This window comes from Procambarus clarkii, chromosome 79, assembly GCF_040958095.1.
Source record: "Procambarus clarkii isolate CNS0578487 chromosome 79, FALCON_Pclarkii_2.0, whole genome shotgun sequence".
Taxonomy (NCBI): Eukaryota; Metazoa; Arthropoda; class Malacostraca; order Decapoda; family Cambaridae; genus Procambarus; species Procambarus clarkii.
In genome coordinates, this window is record NC_091228.1 from 8,387,997 (window position 1) to 8,404,516 (window position 16,520).

At 43.2% G+C, this 16,520-nt stretch overlaps 1 pseudogene; it reads right to left on the reverse strand.

Moving 5' to 3' along the window:
• The window catches only part of LOC123764532 (zwei Ig domain protein zig-8-like), a 325,506-nt pseudogene that overhangs the window by 119,146 nt on the left and 189,840 nt on the right, over window positions 1-16,520 (reverse strand).

Consider the following 16,520-nt stretch of genomic DNA (forward strand, 5'->3'; position numbering starts at 1 on the left):
TCCTGCGCGCTATCCACCAGGCTACGAGGCCCTATCCTTTCTGGCTCTTTTTGAAACTCTTGTGTCCTCTGATCACTGTATTTATAGATCTCCCTCTTACTTTTTTACGTTTGTCTAATGGCAATGCTTATTACAAGATGGGTTGTTGTTTTTCCCCAAGCCTGAGTTCATGTGTGATGCTGTGTGTCTTCTCATTCAAGGTTCATCTCAATTCATGCCAATCATCACCTCCATCTCTGCCCGTAACGCTATGCTTGTTAGTGGCTTTGCAAGAACGTAAAAACACCAATGTTAGTCACTCTCTCAAACCCAATATTCCTTCTTGTATATAAATATATAAATAAAATAAAATTTAACTTATCATTAATCGGGCTGTCGTATACCTTAGTTCTTTCTCCCATATTATTCAGTTTGTGTAAAAAATAATGTATAACTCCATTATTTTTTTATCTGACAGTGTACCGCACCGTTTATACCTTGGTCAGGGTAGCTGCACCGTTTTGCTTGCATTGAGTCTAAATGTACCGTAGATGAGTAACGTCCCGTGTAACCACTGTGCTCCTGAGGGTACTGCTCCTGCCTCATTGGTCTCTGCCTGTTGCAAGTTAGTTCAGTTTAGCCTCCTCTATTTCCTGCTAATGTTGCATGATCAGTCGCCTCACTCTCACACGATTAGGACGTGTGAGGGTGTGTTTGTGTGAGTGAACTCGTCCATTTGTGCTTGCGAGGGTTGAGCTCCGGCTTTTTGGTCCCGCCTCTCGACCATCTTGTCTACAGGTTCCTCAACATCTTGGACTCTATTATATCTACATTTAAAACTGTGTGTAGAGTCTGCCTCCACCATATCGCTTCTTTATGCATTTAATTTGTTAACTATACTGACACTGAAACAAAAAAAATCTAATGGCTCTGTGGATCTTTTAGGTACTAAGTTTCAACTGTTTCCCTTTGTTCACTAACTACCCGTGCTAAAGAGTTTATCTTTATCTACCTTGTCCATTTCTCTGAAAAAATTTGATCGGGGGTAACCATGTCTCCAATACTCTTTTGTCTTCCAAGATCGTGAGGTTCAGTTCCAGTAGTCATTCCTCGTAGCTCATACCTCTCAGTTCGGGAACTTGTCTGGTGGCGTACCGTTGAACTTTTTCATGATCGTTTTTCTTGGTCCTTGACTAGGTACGGACTCCACGTGGGAGCTGCATACTCCAGGATTGGTCTGACGTATTCAGTATACAAGATCCTGAAAGATTTCTTATTCTGGTTTCTATAGGCAGTTTGTTGCTGGCCAGCCAAGCACATGTCGTTTATATCTTTTTGAGTGTGTGTGTGTGTGTGTGTGTGTGTGTGTGTGTGTGTGTGTGTGTGTGTGTGTGTGTGTGTGTGCGCGAGTGAGTGAGAGAGCGTGTGTGAGCGAGAGCTAGAGCATGTCGGAATGTGCGTGAGCAAGAGGATGTCAGTATGTAAGTGTGTGTGTGTGTGTGTGTGTGTGTGTGTGTGTGTGTGTGTGTGTGTGTGTGCGCGCACTTTCCAACAGTGAATTTGAAGCGTTCGCAAATCCGGACTGTAGCCAGACTTGGGCGGATTTAATTAAAAGAATGGCCTTGGGATTACATCGGATTTCGGCAGGGATTATTAATCGCTCTCATTGGATTTCGTTTTCCATTTTGTGAGAAAATTCTCAAAGAATGAATCATTATATATATATAATTTAATATATATATATATATATATATATATATATATATATATATATATATATATATATATATATATATATATAATCCATTGCCACTCTTAGGTTTTCCATCTCTCATTCCACACAAAAATACAGCAAATGTATTACAAATCAACGTAAAAATCACTTCAATCGGAGCGCAGGATTTTTTTTGTAATTCTTTTTGTTTTTTGTTTTGGCTAAATCCAGAAAATCCCAGAAATCCCGCAGCGACGCTTTGGCAGACCGCGCTAGTCTTCACGTCTCAGAAAAACAGTTTAAAGGTCTGCTTGGATTTTTTTTAAGTGTTAAATTCCTTCCAATATGATTTTTTAAATTCAAAGTTTCTCAAACAAATTCTGATTCTAAAGTTTAGCTCTTTCTTTCACCACCTTCCCGTTCCTTCACTATCACCTGTTTCCTTCACCTTCCCTTTCCTTCACCTTCCCTTTCCTTCACCTTCGCTACCCTTCATCTTTCTTCCTTCTTTCCTCCTTATCTCAGTATTCACGACCTTTCATTTGCTTCCTTCTCTTTCACAGTCTTCCCTACCGTTGTCAACTGTCCCTAATTGTCACCACCTTCCTCACACAATATCCCAATTTCCTACCCTTTATCTTTCCCTTCCCTTCATCACCTTTCCTACTCTTCCCCACCTTCGCTACCTACCTTACCCTTTCTCATCTTCCCTACTTAACGCCCTTCACTATTTTCCCATTCGTCTCCTTAACCAAATTCTCTACTCATCACCACTTTCCCTGCTTAACGCTTTCTGTTCATCACTGTAACCATCTTTACTACTGTCTTCAGCAATAAACTACATAAGACAATCATCTAAAAACATGTTGGATAGAGCTTAGTGAGGATCGAGTGGGGAATTTAGCGAAATTGGATATTGGTATTTTTTTGCCATTTTAAGCAAGTGGAGAAGATGGGGTTGAATGGGGTCTACCCCCGACCCGACAGGCCAAAAAAATGTACATTTTCTTCAATATGGAGACATTTATTTACCCACCCAAACACCGACCATTCACCCCACCGACACATTCATGTGTCTAAATGTTCAATCACAATGTTGACCAGACCACACACAAGAAACTGAAGGCACGACGACGACGTTTCGGTCCGTCCTGCTCCATTTTCGAGTCGATGGTCGTTCAAACACATTCCCTTCACCTAAGTGAACGACAGTCTTCATTGTCCTCAGCTGCACGCAGCTAGGGCGACTATTTAAGTGGAAACTGCTCCTATGAATACACATAACAGGAGCAACACAAAATGCAATTCTACCATTTCATTAGCCCTCCCCCCCCCCCCCTCATCAGAGACGCCACCAGGTGTGTGAGTTTCTTGTTTAATTATTCCCGTTATTTTACCTTACCTCGTCTGCTTGTTGCTTGTTTATGTTCGTCTGTTTGTTTAATTACTGTTTGTGGCTGTGCTTCAGTGGTATGCTCCCTGGTATGCTGGTGATGCATTACTCCAAGCACAAGCTTCAACACCAGGTATAACAAGCAGGTTAATATACATCTCCAGCTATAAAAATAGGGATAATTTACACCGTCATCCACAAAAAGCAGGATAATATACACCTTCATCATCAACAAACAGGATAATATACACCTTCATCATCAACAAACAGGATAATATACACCTTCATCATCAACAAACAGGATAATATACACCTTCATCATCAACAAACAGGATAATATACACCTTCATCATCAACAAACAGAATAATATACACTTTCATCATCAACAAAAAGGATAATTTACACCTTCATCAACAACAAACAGGATAATATACACTTTCATCATCAACAAACAGGATAATATACACTTTCATCAACAAACAGGATAATATACACCTTCATCATCAACAAACAGGATAATTTACACCTTCATCAACAACAAACAGGATAATATACACCTTCATCATCAACAAACAGGATAATATACACTTTCATCATCAACAAAAAGGATAATTTACACCTTCATCAACAACAAACAGGATAATATACACTTTCATCATCAACAAACAGGATAATATACACTTTAATCAACAAACAGGATAATATACACCTTCATCATCAACAAACAGGATAATTTACACCTTCATCAACAACAAACAGGATAATATACCCTTTCATCATCAACAAACAGGATAATATACACATTCATCAACAACAATCAGGCTGCAGACTCCTCCAACACCGACTGGATGTTCAGACGCTTCGGGCAACCAACTTTGGCCAAATCAATGATTACATTCGATGTTGACTGTAGTGAGACACAGAGATTAATTGTATGCGAATAGTGATTTGTTTACCATGTGATAGATACTCTCCTGCAGCTAGAAATTACTTTTATTATCTATCTAACCTGTACTAGTACAGTTGATGGTGGTACAGATAATCGGTTACAGTGATGTTACTGACCGAGAAATAATAGTGAAGCCAGCAGGGGTAAAATTGGAAGCACATTGGTGGTAACTACAGTGAGATATCGATACAGATAGCGAATGTCAAGTATTACTTTTGATTACTGCCTCGACTATAATGTTATGCTTCGGAGGCATCATTGCAATCTCTTTGTCGCTACAGAGGAATCATGGATAGCACCCATAGATCTTCAATGGTTTGTGCACCATGACAAACAACTGGTTTTTAACGAGGAGAGTAGAGGGGTCCCTCGGTTATGGAATAGATCTGTAACAAAACACAGTGGCTTCTAAACAGTGGGGGCCTACGACCCCTATAGTGTATGGGACTGGTCGCGGAACCTATATTCTTAGTATTAGTGCCTCTAAATCATTAAGAATTAAGACGGGCGTATTCTGATTCGGGAACTTTTTCAATCATGAAAGTATGCCAGAGGGGATTCTCTGGTCTTTTGTGAGTCAGGAAAAAAGGACCTCGAATTAAAATATGAATGGCACTGCAGTGGTGGTGTGTGGTGACACTGGATTGTATTATTGGCCTCGTTATCATGTATTGGTGACTATAGCGGTGATGTGTTGCTGCTAGGAACTGCTAGGAAGGAACACTAGGATATGTTGAGGGCTAGGGCTACTAGAATGGTACACCAGTGATGTGATGAAGCCAGATTCATTCTCCTCTCTCTCTCTCTCTCTCTCTCTCTGACACTGCCGTCACTTCACTTGCCTGCATCGCGGTACATTCTTGAGACATCTGAAAAAGTAAAAACAAATATTAGTTAATTTTCTCGAATCCCAAGAAGATATTTAGAGGCGTCAGCGAGATTATATATATATATATATATATATATATATATATATATATATATATATATATATATATATATATAATATATTGTTGGATATTTCCAACATCGAATACAGCATTGTTGTATTCTCATTACTTATTACTAACCATATTAATACTGTAGTAAGTAAAATTAACAACTCGTAGAATTCTCATGTACTAATAATTCATCTGTGCATTAGGCTAGAATTCTCACGTCGCCTGACGCTAGTATTGCGTCAGATTTCTTTACAGTAAAACACATTATATTCAATTTGTGTGAGAATTAAATACGATTCTCCATAATTAAAGCATTCTGTATGACAACTGATTGCAGACGAATTGTTCTCTAACTAAAAGCCGAATAGAGCGTTAGAATTATGCCGTCTACCTTGCGATAGTGTTAACGTCATCAATGAATGCTATGGGGAGACATTAATTCCTCTCCCTTATATATTTACTATTCTTAAATAGTTAAATAATAATATTTCGTTCCTCTAAATAATAAACCCGTCCAGTCTTTAGAGTTTCAAGCGCGAATGCGAGAAATATTAATGTTCATGCCAATAATTTGTGTAATGAACGTCGACTCGGCGTGGGGGGAGGGACGCGACGCCATCCTAAGTCGGTGAGAGAGTCGGGAAGCGGACACGTGCAGGGCCGGAAGGAGGCAAAGCTGCGCTTACCGTACTCACAAAAGACGCCATTGTCCAGCAAATAGGACAAGTGTGTCCATCCACAGATGAAAGCCGCCACTGTGAGGCGTGAACGACCTTGCAGATAGTGTCTTCAACTAGTGCTGGTGTTAAAGAGGGACCTTAGACTTGGTTCCTGACGACACATGATCAGCCAGTTTGAAACTCATCAATCCAGGATAGGTTCACCGGAGCCTGGGATGCGAAATTACGGCAATCTTAATACTTACACAGTGCCCACAGCTAAGTACCTTTTATTTGATGCATCATTTACAAGTTTATTAATAGCGGGGTGATTGCACGTCACGCGGCAAGACAACACCTAATAACAGGTGATTAGAATTCCATCTGTAGATATCAATAATCTTGAATATGAAATGAGTAGTTAAATCAATTGCTACTGGTAGTTATTTATCTTGCAGCCTGAGAGACGAATTCCTCATGCTGCCTTCTCCATGTTAATCGTGCCATTCGTCCGTGTACCAGACTTGGAGATTAAGAGGACTTCCAGGGTTATCTAAAGGAACCTACTACAAGCTAAGGCTTATTTCTTTTTTCCCATATTCTAGCAATTTGATACATTCAGAATGTTCAACATAATGTGTGATTTACTGTAACTCATTACTATGCTCATATTCATGTCCTTCTTTATATGAATAATATTATATTCAGCATTATTTATAGGATTAGATTATTATTAATTGAATTAGTGAACGAACCACACTGATTCCTGGACGTACTGACCTCCAGTAATAACCCCCCAATGTAGGTGTTTGAGATTTGGTTTTTTAATAATACAGCCCATTAATTATTCTTATGATCATACTTTCTAGTCATATCCATAGTCACTGGTTTTCTCTAGAATTTTATCTAATCTGAAATTCTCAGTTTCCCTCTTTACTTTAAAAGCGGGTGGTCCTTCGTAATTTAATTTACTACTTTAATTATTAATTAATCAGAATCAAGCCCAAATATCCCACACACATATATATATATATATATATATATATATATATATATATATATATATATATATATGAGAGAGAGATTCTTACCCAATTTCTAAATATCATCCTTCACATCCAACCCCATTTTCTTTCACAAAATTATTTTCCTACTGAGCATCCTATCTGCAAAAAAATTATCCCTATAAAACCTCAAATTTCTTATGCCAAAAAGGGCAAATACACACCCCATCCCATCCCATTTCCTATCCCCCCAAAACTTCCCCTTCCTTTCTTCATATCCTCTACCATTTCCTGTCTAACCTTTATTCCCCATTACCCTTTACACACACCACCTTGATATACTTTTATTTTCATTGCCAACAGGAGTCATTAAATACCTCATCCTTCCCTTCCCAGCCCGGCGTCTTCCTCCCTGTGGACACAAAACACCTCTTTGCACACGATTAAAAAGGTGCTATCGAGGAGAAAGGATTATAGGAGCATATAATGAAGGGGAGCGTATTATAGGGAAAGAGGAGCGCCAACAGGGAGAATGGGGAGCGTGTAAAAAATAATTGTGGAAAAAGAAGCATTATGGGGTGATATATATAGCCGTAGAGATAAGAAAAAATGAATTTCCTATAATATAATTTACTTTCGTTACGCCATATTGTAAAGTTATATAAAGTCGCTTAATTCTGCGTCAGAGCACCGACTTTCAAGAACGGGTTTCAATTCTTGCGTAGTGCAAGTCTTTTACGCCCCATTCAAGGTTTCAGACGGCCCCCTATTTCCCGCGAGGAATGGGAATTCTCGGACATAACGTGGAGGATTGCCGACAGCGACAACGGTAAGAGGGTGCTTGTAGCCAGGCCATTTCACTGCCATCCGGATCAAGGGCTTAGATCGGCGCTCACGTGGTCAAGATCCGCACTCCAGGCCATTAGAACCAGAGTTAAACGGGTCCTTGCGTTCGGTTGAGGTGATGTTCTCTGAATTCAGTTCTGTTTCTGTATCATCATCCTTTCGTTTTAAGTTGCCAATCAGTTTGTGGTGGCCACCAGTTTAAGTTTCGCTCTCAGCTCCGATTTCTCAACAAAGGTTTACAAAGAAATGACAGCCCAATCATGACGACACTTTGTTAGAAACAAACCCTGGCCCTCTTCGTACAGGCCAGTAATCCATCACACAAGCCTTTGAATCAGCTTGTTAGACATCCTGTTGGCCAAACTCTCAACACAACACGACGTGATTAAAATCCGATAATTACCTTCTAGTGATTAAGGACTGACTGGAACAAATTAAATAACCATTAGTCTAAAATGACCCTATCACTCACCCCTTCTGCCAGAATTACAACCGTAGGTCCAGATTTGTAAGTGAGAATTTAAGTTAATGTAAGACTTCCAGGAGAGTACGTTCACTCATAGAGGTCTGGCACAGATATTTTCACTCAACACAGACCCCGAGGATCTAGTGGAGTTGGCGAAGTCGTTGTTTGCGTAGACCATTACGATTAAGTTCGTTAGGAAGGTCGTGGCTTACACAAGACCTTCATGCTCAGGTGGCGTTAGCGAGGTCGTTGTTGACACTGACCATCAAGTTCCTGTGGCGTTAGCGAAGTCGTTATTAACATTAACCACTACCAATGGTACCTGGCGATACCCGAGTCACTGCCTGGTGTGTGTTTCAGTCTCTCTCTCTCTCTCTCTCTCTCTCTCTCTCTCTCTCTCTCTCTCTCTCTCTCTCTCTCTCTCTCTCTCTCAGTCTCTCTCTCAGTCTCTCTGTCTCTCTCTCAGTCTCTCTCTCAGTCTCTCTCTCAGTCTCTCTCTCAGTCTCTCTCTCAGTCTCTCTCTCAGTCTCTCTCTCAGTCTCTCTCTCAGTCTCTCTCTCAGTCTCTCTCTCAGTCTCTCTCTCAGTCTCTCTCTCAGTCTCTCTCTCTCTCTCTCTCTCTCTCTCTCTCTCTCTCTCTCTCTCTCTCTCTCTCTCTCTCCTCTCTCTCTCTCTCTCTCTCCCTCTCTCTCTCTCCCTCTCTCCCCCCCCCCCTCCCCCCTCTCCGTTTTCCTTCATCCCTCCCCTCCCATTCTCTCTCGTACATTATCATGCAAAGTTTCGTTAAGTCTAGCCCCATGCGTCTAACCACTAGTCTTTGGCAGACAGAAAGACAATTCTCTTTTATATTTATAAATAATACATACGATAGATAGCTAGATGGATTAGGATCCCACAGCGTTTGTGAGGTGGTTGCAAAATCAGACTATTAGCGAAGTCGTTGCCGCTCTTCTGTGCTTTGACTGGCGTTGGCAGAGGTCAGGCCGAGCTCAAAGACAGCCAGGCAATGAGAGCGAATCAAGGGAGGCTGAATGTCTCGTAAACGCTGTGGGAACGCGATCACATCTCCTTTGCCTCAGACGAAAGTTCCAAGAGTGTTTGATTCGATTAACAGCCTGTAGGGGGCTGCCCAAACTTCAGATGGGTGTTAGTTTGATGGTCAACATGGCTTCTCGTGGTTGTAAGCCCATTTGTCAACCAAGCGATACTGTCTTAAAAAGGGATCGAGACCATCTTCCATGAGAGCAATATTCTCTTCCAAGCGATCGAGATCAACTTCAGAAGGAGCGAGACGGTATTCCAAGGGATGGAAATCATCTTCAGAGCGAGCAAAATCATCTCCCAAGCGAGCGGGATTGTTTTCCGGTTGGTCGACTTACTACAGACGTTTATAATACATCTATAAAGATAGCGAAGTGCTGACGAGAATAGTAATAATGGTATTGATAAAGATTGTATATGTGACAATGGTTATCACATATACAATGTGAAAGGGGAGCCGGTCGGCCGAGCGGACAGCACACTGGACTTGTGATCCTGTGGTCCCGGGTTCGATCCTGGGCGCCGGAGAGAAACAATGGGCAGAGTTTCTTTCACCCCTATGCCCCCGTTACCTAGCAGTAAAATAGGTACCTGGGTGTTAGTCAGCTGACACGGGCTGCTACCTGGGGGTGGAGGCTTGGTCGAGGACCGGGCCGCGGGGACACTAAACCTCCGAAATCATCTCAAGATAACCTCAAGATAAGATCATGATGATTTATATTGATGGCAAAAGTTACGTTGATAATGCTCAGGATTTTGACGTATAAGGTGCCAAATAGAGCAACAGTAAAACTTTACAAAAACACCAACCCTAGCCAACATTTGCAACAAATGCAGCAACAACAGTCATTAGAATGATAAAAAACAAGTAAACACAGAACTGGACATGAATAACGAGTTAGAGAAAACCAAGAGAAACATCAAACCAGAGAATCAAACAATTTATACGACAAACAGGGAGTTAGGTAATTAAATAAAATCAAACAAGAATTGAAGGAGACAGTCTATGTGACAAGAGAATGTGATAAACAATTTACGAAGCGGCCAGTAAATAAGATAAGAAATAAACAAGATCCAAACCAGCAAACTACTAGTAAATACCAAATAGGGAACGAGACAAATAGAAAACGAGATAAATAGGGAAAGAGAGCAGTAAGTAGTGAGAGAAATAGGGAGCAAAAGAAATAATAGTCGAGGCAGACGAATTACAAATAAGCCACGAACGATGAATGGGTTCAAAACAAGCAAGACAAACAACAAGCAAGACAAATAATAGGTGTTTTAGAACTATTTTTAAGCTCACCTGGAAATCTGCTGTTTTTTTTTTTGCTTTGATCAAATGTGAACAATTCTTATTAACCAACGTTTTGCAAATACATGACGTGAGAATAGGTTTGGTTAGGTTAGGTTAACAAGCACCCATAGGTATGAACAAGCACCCACTGGTCAATACAAGCACCCACAGGTCTGAACGAGCACCAGGTCTGAACGAGCACCCACAGGTCAATACAAGCACCCACAGGTCTGAACGAGCACCCACAGGTCAATACAAGCACCCACAGGTCTGAACGAGCACCCACAGGTCTGAACGAGCACCCACAGGTCTGAACATGCACCCACAGGTCTGAACGAGCACCCACAGGTCTGAACATGCACCCACTGGTCTAAGGGAGCACCCACAGGTCTGAGGGAGCACCCACAGGTCTGAGGGAGCACCCACAGGTCTGAGGGAGCACCCACATGTCTGGGGGAGCACCCACAGGTCTGAGGGTGCACCCACAGGTCTGAGGGTGCACCCACAGGTCTGAGGGTGCACCCACAGGTCTGAGGGTGCACCCACAGGTCTGAGGGAGCACCCACAGGTCTGAGGGAGCACCCACAGGTCTGAGGGAGCACCCACAGGTCTGAGGGAGCACCCACAGGTCTGAGGGAGCACCCACAGGTCTGAGGGAGCACCCACAGGTCTGAGGGAGCACCCACAGGTCTGAGGGAGCACCCACAGGTCTGAGGGAGCACCCACAGGTCTGAGGGAGCACCCACAGGTCTGAGGGAGCACCCACAGGTCTGAGGGAGCACCCACAGGTCTGAGGGAGCACCCACAGGTCTGAGGGAGCACCCACAGGTCTGAGGGAGCACCCACAGGTCTGAGGGAGCACCCACAGGTCTGAGGGAGCACCCACAGGTCTGAGGGAGCACCCACAGGTCTGAGGGAGCACCCACAGGTCTGAGGGAGCACCCACAGGTCTGAGGGAGCACCCACAGGTCTGAGGGTGCACCCACAGGTCTGAGGGAGCACCCACAGGTCTGAGGGAGCACCCACAGGTCTGAGGGAGCACCCACAGGTCTGAGGGAGCACCCACAGGTCTGAGGGAGCACCCACAGGTCCGAGGGAGCACCCACAGGTCCGAGGGAGCACCCACAGGTCTGCGGGAGCACCCACAGGTCTGAGGGAGCACCCACAGGTCTGAGGGAGCGCCCACAGGCCTGAGGGAGCGCCCACAGGTCTGAGGGAGCGCCCACAGGTCTGGGGGCGCCACCCACAGGTCTGGGGGCGCCACCCACAGGTCTGGGGGCGCCACCCACAGGTCTGGGGGCGCCACCCACAGGTCTGGGGGCGCCACCCACTGGTCTGGGGGAGCACCCACTGGTCTAATGAAGCTCCCACTGGTCTAATGAAGCTCCCACTGGTCTAATGAAGCTCCCACTGGTCTAATGAAGCTCCCACTGGTCTAAACAAGCTCCCACTGGTCTAAACAAGCTCCCACTGGTCTAAACAAGCTCCCACTGGTCTAAACAAGCTCCCACTGGTCTAAACAAGCTCCCACTGGTCTAAACAAGCTCCCACTGGTCTAAACAAGCTCCCACTGGTCTAAACAAGCTCCCACTGGTCTAAACAAGCTCCCACTGGTCTAAACAAGCACCCACTGGTCTAAACAAGCATCCACTGGTCTAAACAAGCATCCACTGGTCTAAACAAGCACCCACTGGTCTAAACAAGCACCCACTGGTCTAAACAAGCACCCACTGGTCTAAACAAGCTCCCACTGGTCTAAACAAGCTCCCACTGGTCTAAACAAGCACCCACTGGTCTAAACAAGCTCCCACTGGTCTAAACAAGCTCCCACTGGTCTAAACAAGCACCCACTGGTCTAAACAAGCACCCACTGGTCTAAACAAGCACCCACTGGTCTAAACAAGCTCCCACTGGTCTAAACAAGCACCCACTGGTCCAATTTCGGAGGTAAAAACCATTTATATGCTCATTAAGACGTGACGTCATGCCTATTAAGTCCTGACGTGATGTTCAGAAGGATATGACGTAATGGCTGTGAAGCCAGGTAAATGGTTCATTTACGAGGAAAGCTCGGTGATTGGGTCGCCCCTCTAGCCAATTAAGTAACATAATACCAACAGAAGCCCTGCGATTGGTTCTTTTATGTGATGTCACAAGATTTATGCACATTAATTGGTCAGTCTGATCCTGCTATTTTATGACGTCACATTAATGAAGCGCTGAGATTTATCCAATAACGTGACGTCACACCCATGAGATGCTGTGATTAGTCCAATTACGTGACGCTACATCCCTGGAGCCCTGTGATTGGTGTGTTTTTCCACAGCTACACACTCTGTGTCTCTCCCTCTTCCCTCTTCTCTTTTATCTGTCCTCTCTCTCTCTCTATCCTTGCCCCCCTCTCCTAGCCTCTCTGTCCTAGCCTCACTCTCCTAGCCTCTCTCTCCTAGCCTCTCTCTCTCTCTCTCTCTATCCTAGCCTCTCTCTCTCTCCCTCTCTTCCTGTTAATAACACAGGGAAGCGAGGAGAAGAGCGTCTTGGAGACGAAGTCAATAAGGTCCATCCACCGCTGGGTAAGTCTCCTATTATCGCTCCTATGTCGCCAGCTTCCTCACTCTGAGGTGAATATCTGTAATTAAGCGCCCCACTTTCCCTCACCCTTCAAGGAAAGCCCGCCCCCTCCCTTTATCTCCTTCCCCCTTTCCCCCTTCCATCCTTGCCTTCAATGCCTGATCTAGCTTTCTATTTCCCTACCCATTTGCCTGCCTGCCACCTTGCTACCCATCAATCTGCCTAGTTCCCTTCCTCCCCCATCAATCTGCCTAGTTCCCTTCCTACCCCCATCAGCCTGCCTACCTACCCATCCTGCTTAGCTACTCTTCAGCCTGCTTTCCTGCCCATCAGTTTGCCTGCCAGCTGGCTACCCATCTGCCTGTTTAATTAGTTTGCTTGGTGGGAATTTCTGGAGATGATGAAGTGACGATGCTTAGGGAAAAGTGTGGATATAATTACATTTTTCGAAGAGGAAATATGGTGGAGGTAATGTTTATGTGGTGGAGGTAACGTATATGTGGTGGAGGTAACGTTTATGTGGTGGAGGTAACGTATATGTGGTGGAGGTAACGTTTATGTGGTGGAGGTAACGTATATGTGGTGGAGGTAACGTTTATGTGGTGGAGGTAACGTATATGTGGTGGAGGTAACGTTTATGTGGTGGAGGTAACGTATATGTGGTGGAGGTAACGTTTATGTGGTGGAGGTAACGTATATGTGGTGGAGGTAACGTTTATGTGGTGGAGGTAACGTTTATGTGGTGGAGGTAACGTATATGTGGTGGAGGTAACGTATATGTGGTGGAGGTAACGTATATGTGGTGGAGGTAACGTTTATGTGGTGGAGGTAACGTATAAGTGGTGGAGGTAACGTATATGTGGTGGAGGTAACGTATATGTGGTGGAGGTAATGTTTATGTGGTGGAGGTAACGTATATGTGGTGGAGGTAATGTTTGTGTGACGGAGGTACTTTGTATGGTATGAAGGGAATATGAATTGAGTTACCAACCAAACAGTTACCTTGTGGCGGTTCAGTCCATGATCAAGCCACCTAGCTGACTGTTTTGACAAACTGATTGTGCTCGCAGCTCCTAGTCCACTTTAGTCATCAGAACCTAGTTGATCAACGTTTGTGAACGTTCATTTAGTTCCCTTTTAAACACAATTACCGACTCGAGGAAAATCCTATTATATCTAGATGTTTATTTACAATGGAGGGACGTTTATTTACATCTGTTTATTTACAATGTGCAGTGAGATCGAGGCATAAAAGGTCGGGTCTCTTGTGTTTATTTAAAGTAGGAGGAATAGGAAGATGAATGTTTTTATTTAAAGAGAGAGTTCGAAACTGTGTGGCTGTGTGTGTTCACAATTATATCTTAAGGACAGTTGCAATAAGCAATTATATCGTTTTTGCTTATTTCAGTTCTTGTATTCAGTCGGATTATTACGCGAACTCATCCATGGCTCCGGGGTTTCTAAAGAAGTACTGAAATGAGCAGATTCCTAACTATTCCAGCTTCTTGCAGCTGCTGTATATGATGTATGAGTTTCACACAATTTCCAGGACATAATTTTTGAGTGATTTATGAGTTACCAATAGTTTTGTGGATTTTGTGAATCAATTCAGTCGTTATTCACTGCTCATGATCCAATTCAGCAATTTCGTCAGATGTAAAGGAAGTAGGTAATGAAAAACTGCATATTCTTTTGAAAGAAGTTTGTGTTATAGTCCTTATAACGCAAATTATTACGCAAAACAACGATTCTTGCAATAACTAGAATGACGACCTTTAATGATTTCTCTCTATGAATCGCAATTCTGTAAATTCTTCACCCTCGTTCTTCAAATACAATTAATCGCCAACAGAACCTAAACACCTAAACTAACCTACGCTTAACTATACATATAACTTAAATGATTTGTAATATTAATTTGTATATGAGAATCAACCTATTTTTAATGCATTATGTTATCATTGATGAACGAGTCTTGGAAGAGAGGGAGGGTGGGAGGGACGGCTGCCGCTTTAACGAGCCTGGCTTGAGGACAGGATGGAGGAAGCTCTCCACTACAATAAATGACGCTACCCAACTGATTCTAACCATTATCTTCCACCCCATTATTTTCACCCCACCGCTTCCACTATTTAGTTCCTTCCCTTGAACAGAACAAAACTATCAGGAGAAAGTGCCAAACAATTACGACTATACAGCACTTGGAAGAGGGGGGGGGGGGTCAGGATAAGGATTTGGGATGGGATAGGGGGATAGGAATGGTGTCCAACCACTTGGACGGTCGGGGATTGAACGCCGACCTGCATGAAGCGAGAGTATATCCCGTCTGCAGCTTTGACCCCTTTATCTCGCACTTCCTAGCTCTTGGTCTCCGAACCTTGGCCATAATCTTCGAGCCCGCTGGCTCGACCCGAACTGACTTCCCTCCCCCTTTACCTTGAGGCTTATATCTGGCGTGTGAAGGCGGCCAGAGGGCGGCCATCATGCTCCGAGTGAGATGCAGAATGGGGCACTGTCTTATCTCCAGGTTCCTCTCTCCCATCTCCACCCATCATCATCCCCCTCCACCCCCATTCCGTCTCCCTTCCACAACACACACTACCGATCCTCAAGGAACAGGTTCTCTTGTACGCTTTCCCTGCGAGTTGCAGCGAATTATATTGCTTCTATCAGAAAACCAAAATTATTTTGATGATGACCAGACTACATACTAGAAAGTGAAGGAACGACGACGTTTCGGTCCGTCCTGGACCATTTTCAAGTCGATTGCAATAACCAAAATTATTTATTGTGGACGAGATTTAAGCTTCCTTAAAATGAATAAATGTAAAGGCATCGTGGAATGATACGTGAGGAGTCGAGAGGTGAGTATCACACACACACACACACACACACAAAGAAGCTTCTTAAGAGGCTAACAGCATACTTGAACAATGCCTTAAGGCGCTAACAGCATACTTGAACAATGCCGGAGACATAGTCGGCACACCACCGTCCTCCATCACTAAGGACTTGTGAGGAGAAATTTCAGGGAAAGTCTTAGAGAATATATGATGGTCATTTCTCTTGGAGCATTGCGAAAGTAATCCTTAATGGCTCAATGTGGTATGTCTCCGTGTGTGTGTGTTCTCACCTAGTTGTACTTGCGGGGGTTGAGCTCTGGCTCTTTGGTCCCGACTCTCAACTTTCAATCAACTGGTGTACAGATTCCTGAGCTTCTACACCTCAGAGAGGTGTAGAAGAACTTTTAATATCCTTTTATATACATATATATATATTTAATGACAGTATATATATATTTAATGACAGTTAAAATGAAAAAAGGAGTACTTAACTACCTAATCAGTTTCAGGCTTACATCCCCTATATAACCAGCTTCAGCTCCTGGTTCTCAAATTTATATTCACACAACATTAGCAACAGTAACATAAAAAAATAATCAGGCAATATTTACGCAATTTTAAATACTAATAACGCTATCTCTTCGCTTTTGTTCTTATTTTTTTTATTCTAAACTAAATGAGTACCTCTTATCTTTATATATGAGTACTTTATAAATAAGTACCGCTAGCCTTATATATTCTACTTATAAATATGTATATCTTTCATTATATCTACGTTGTAATTCTAAACCCATCTCTCTTACGTATCTCTATCACAATT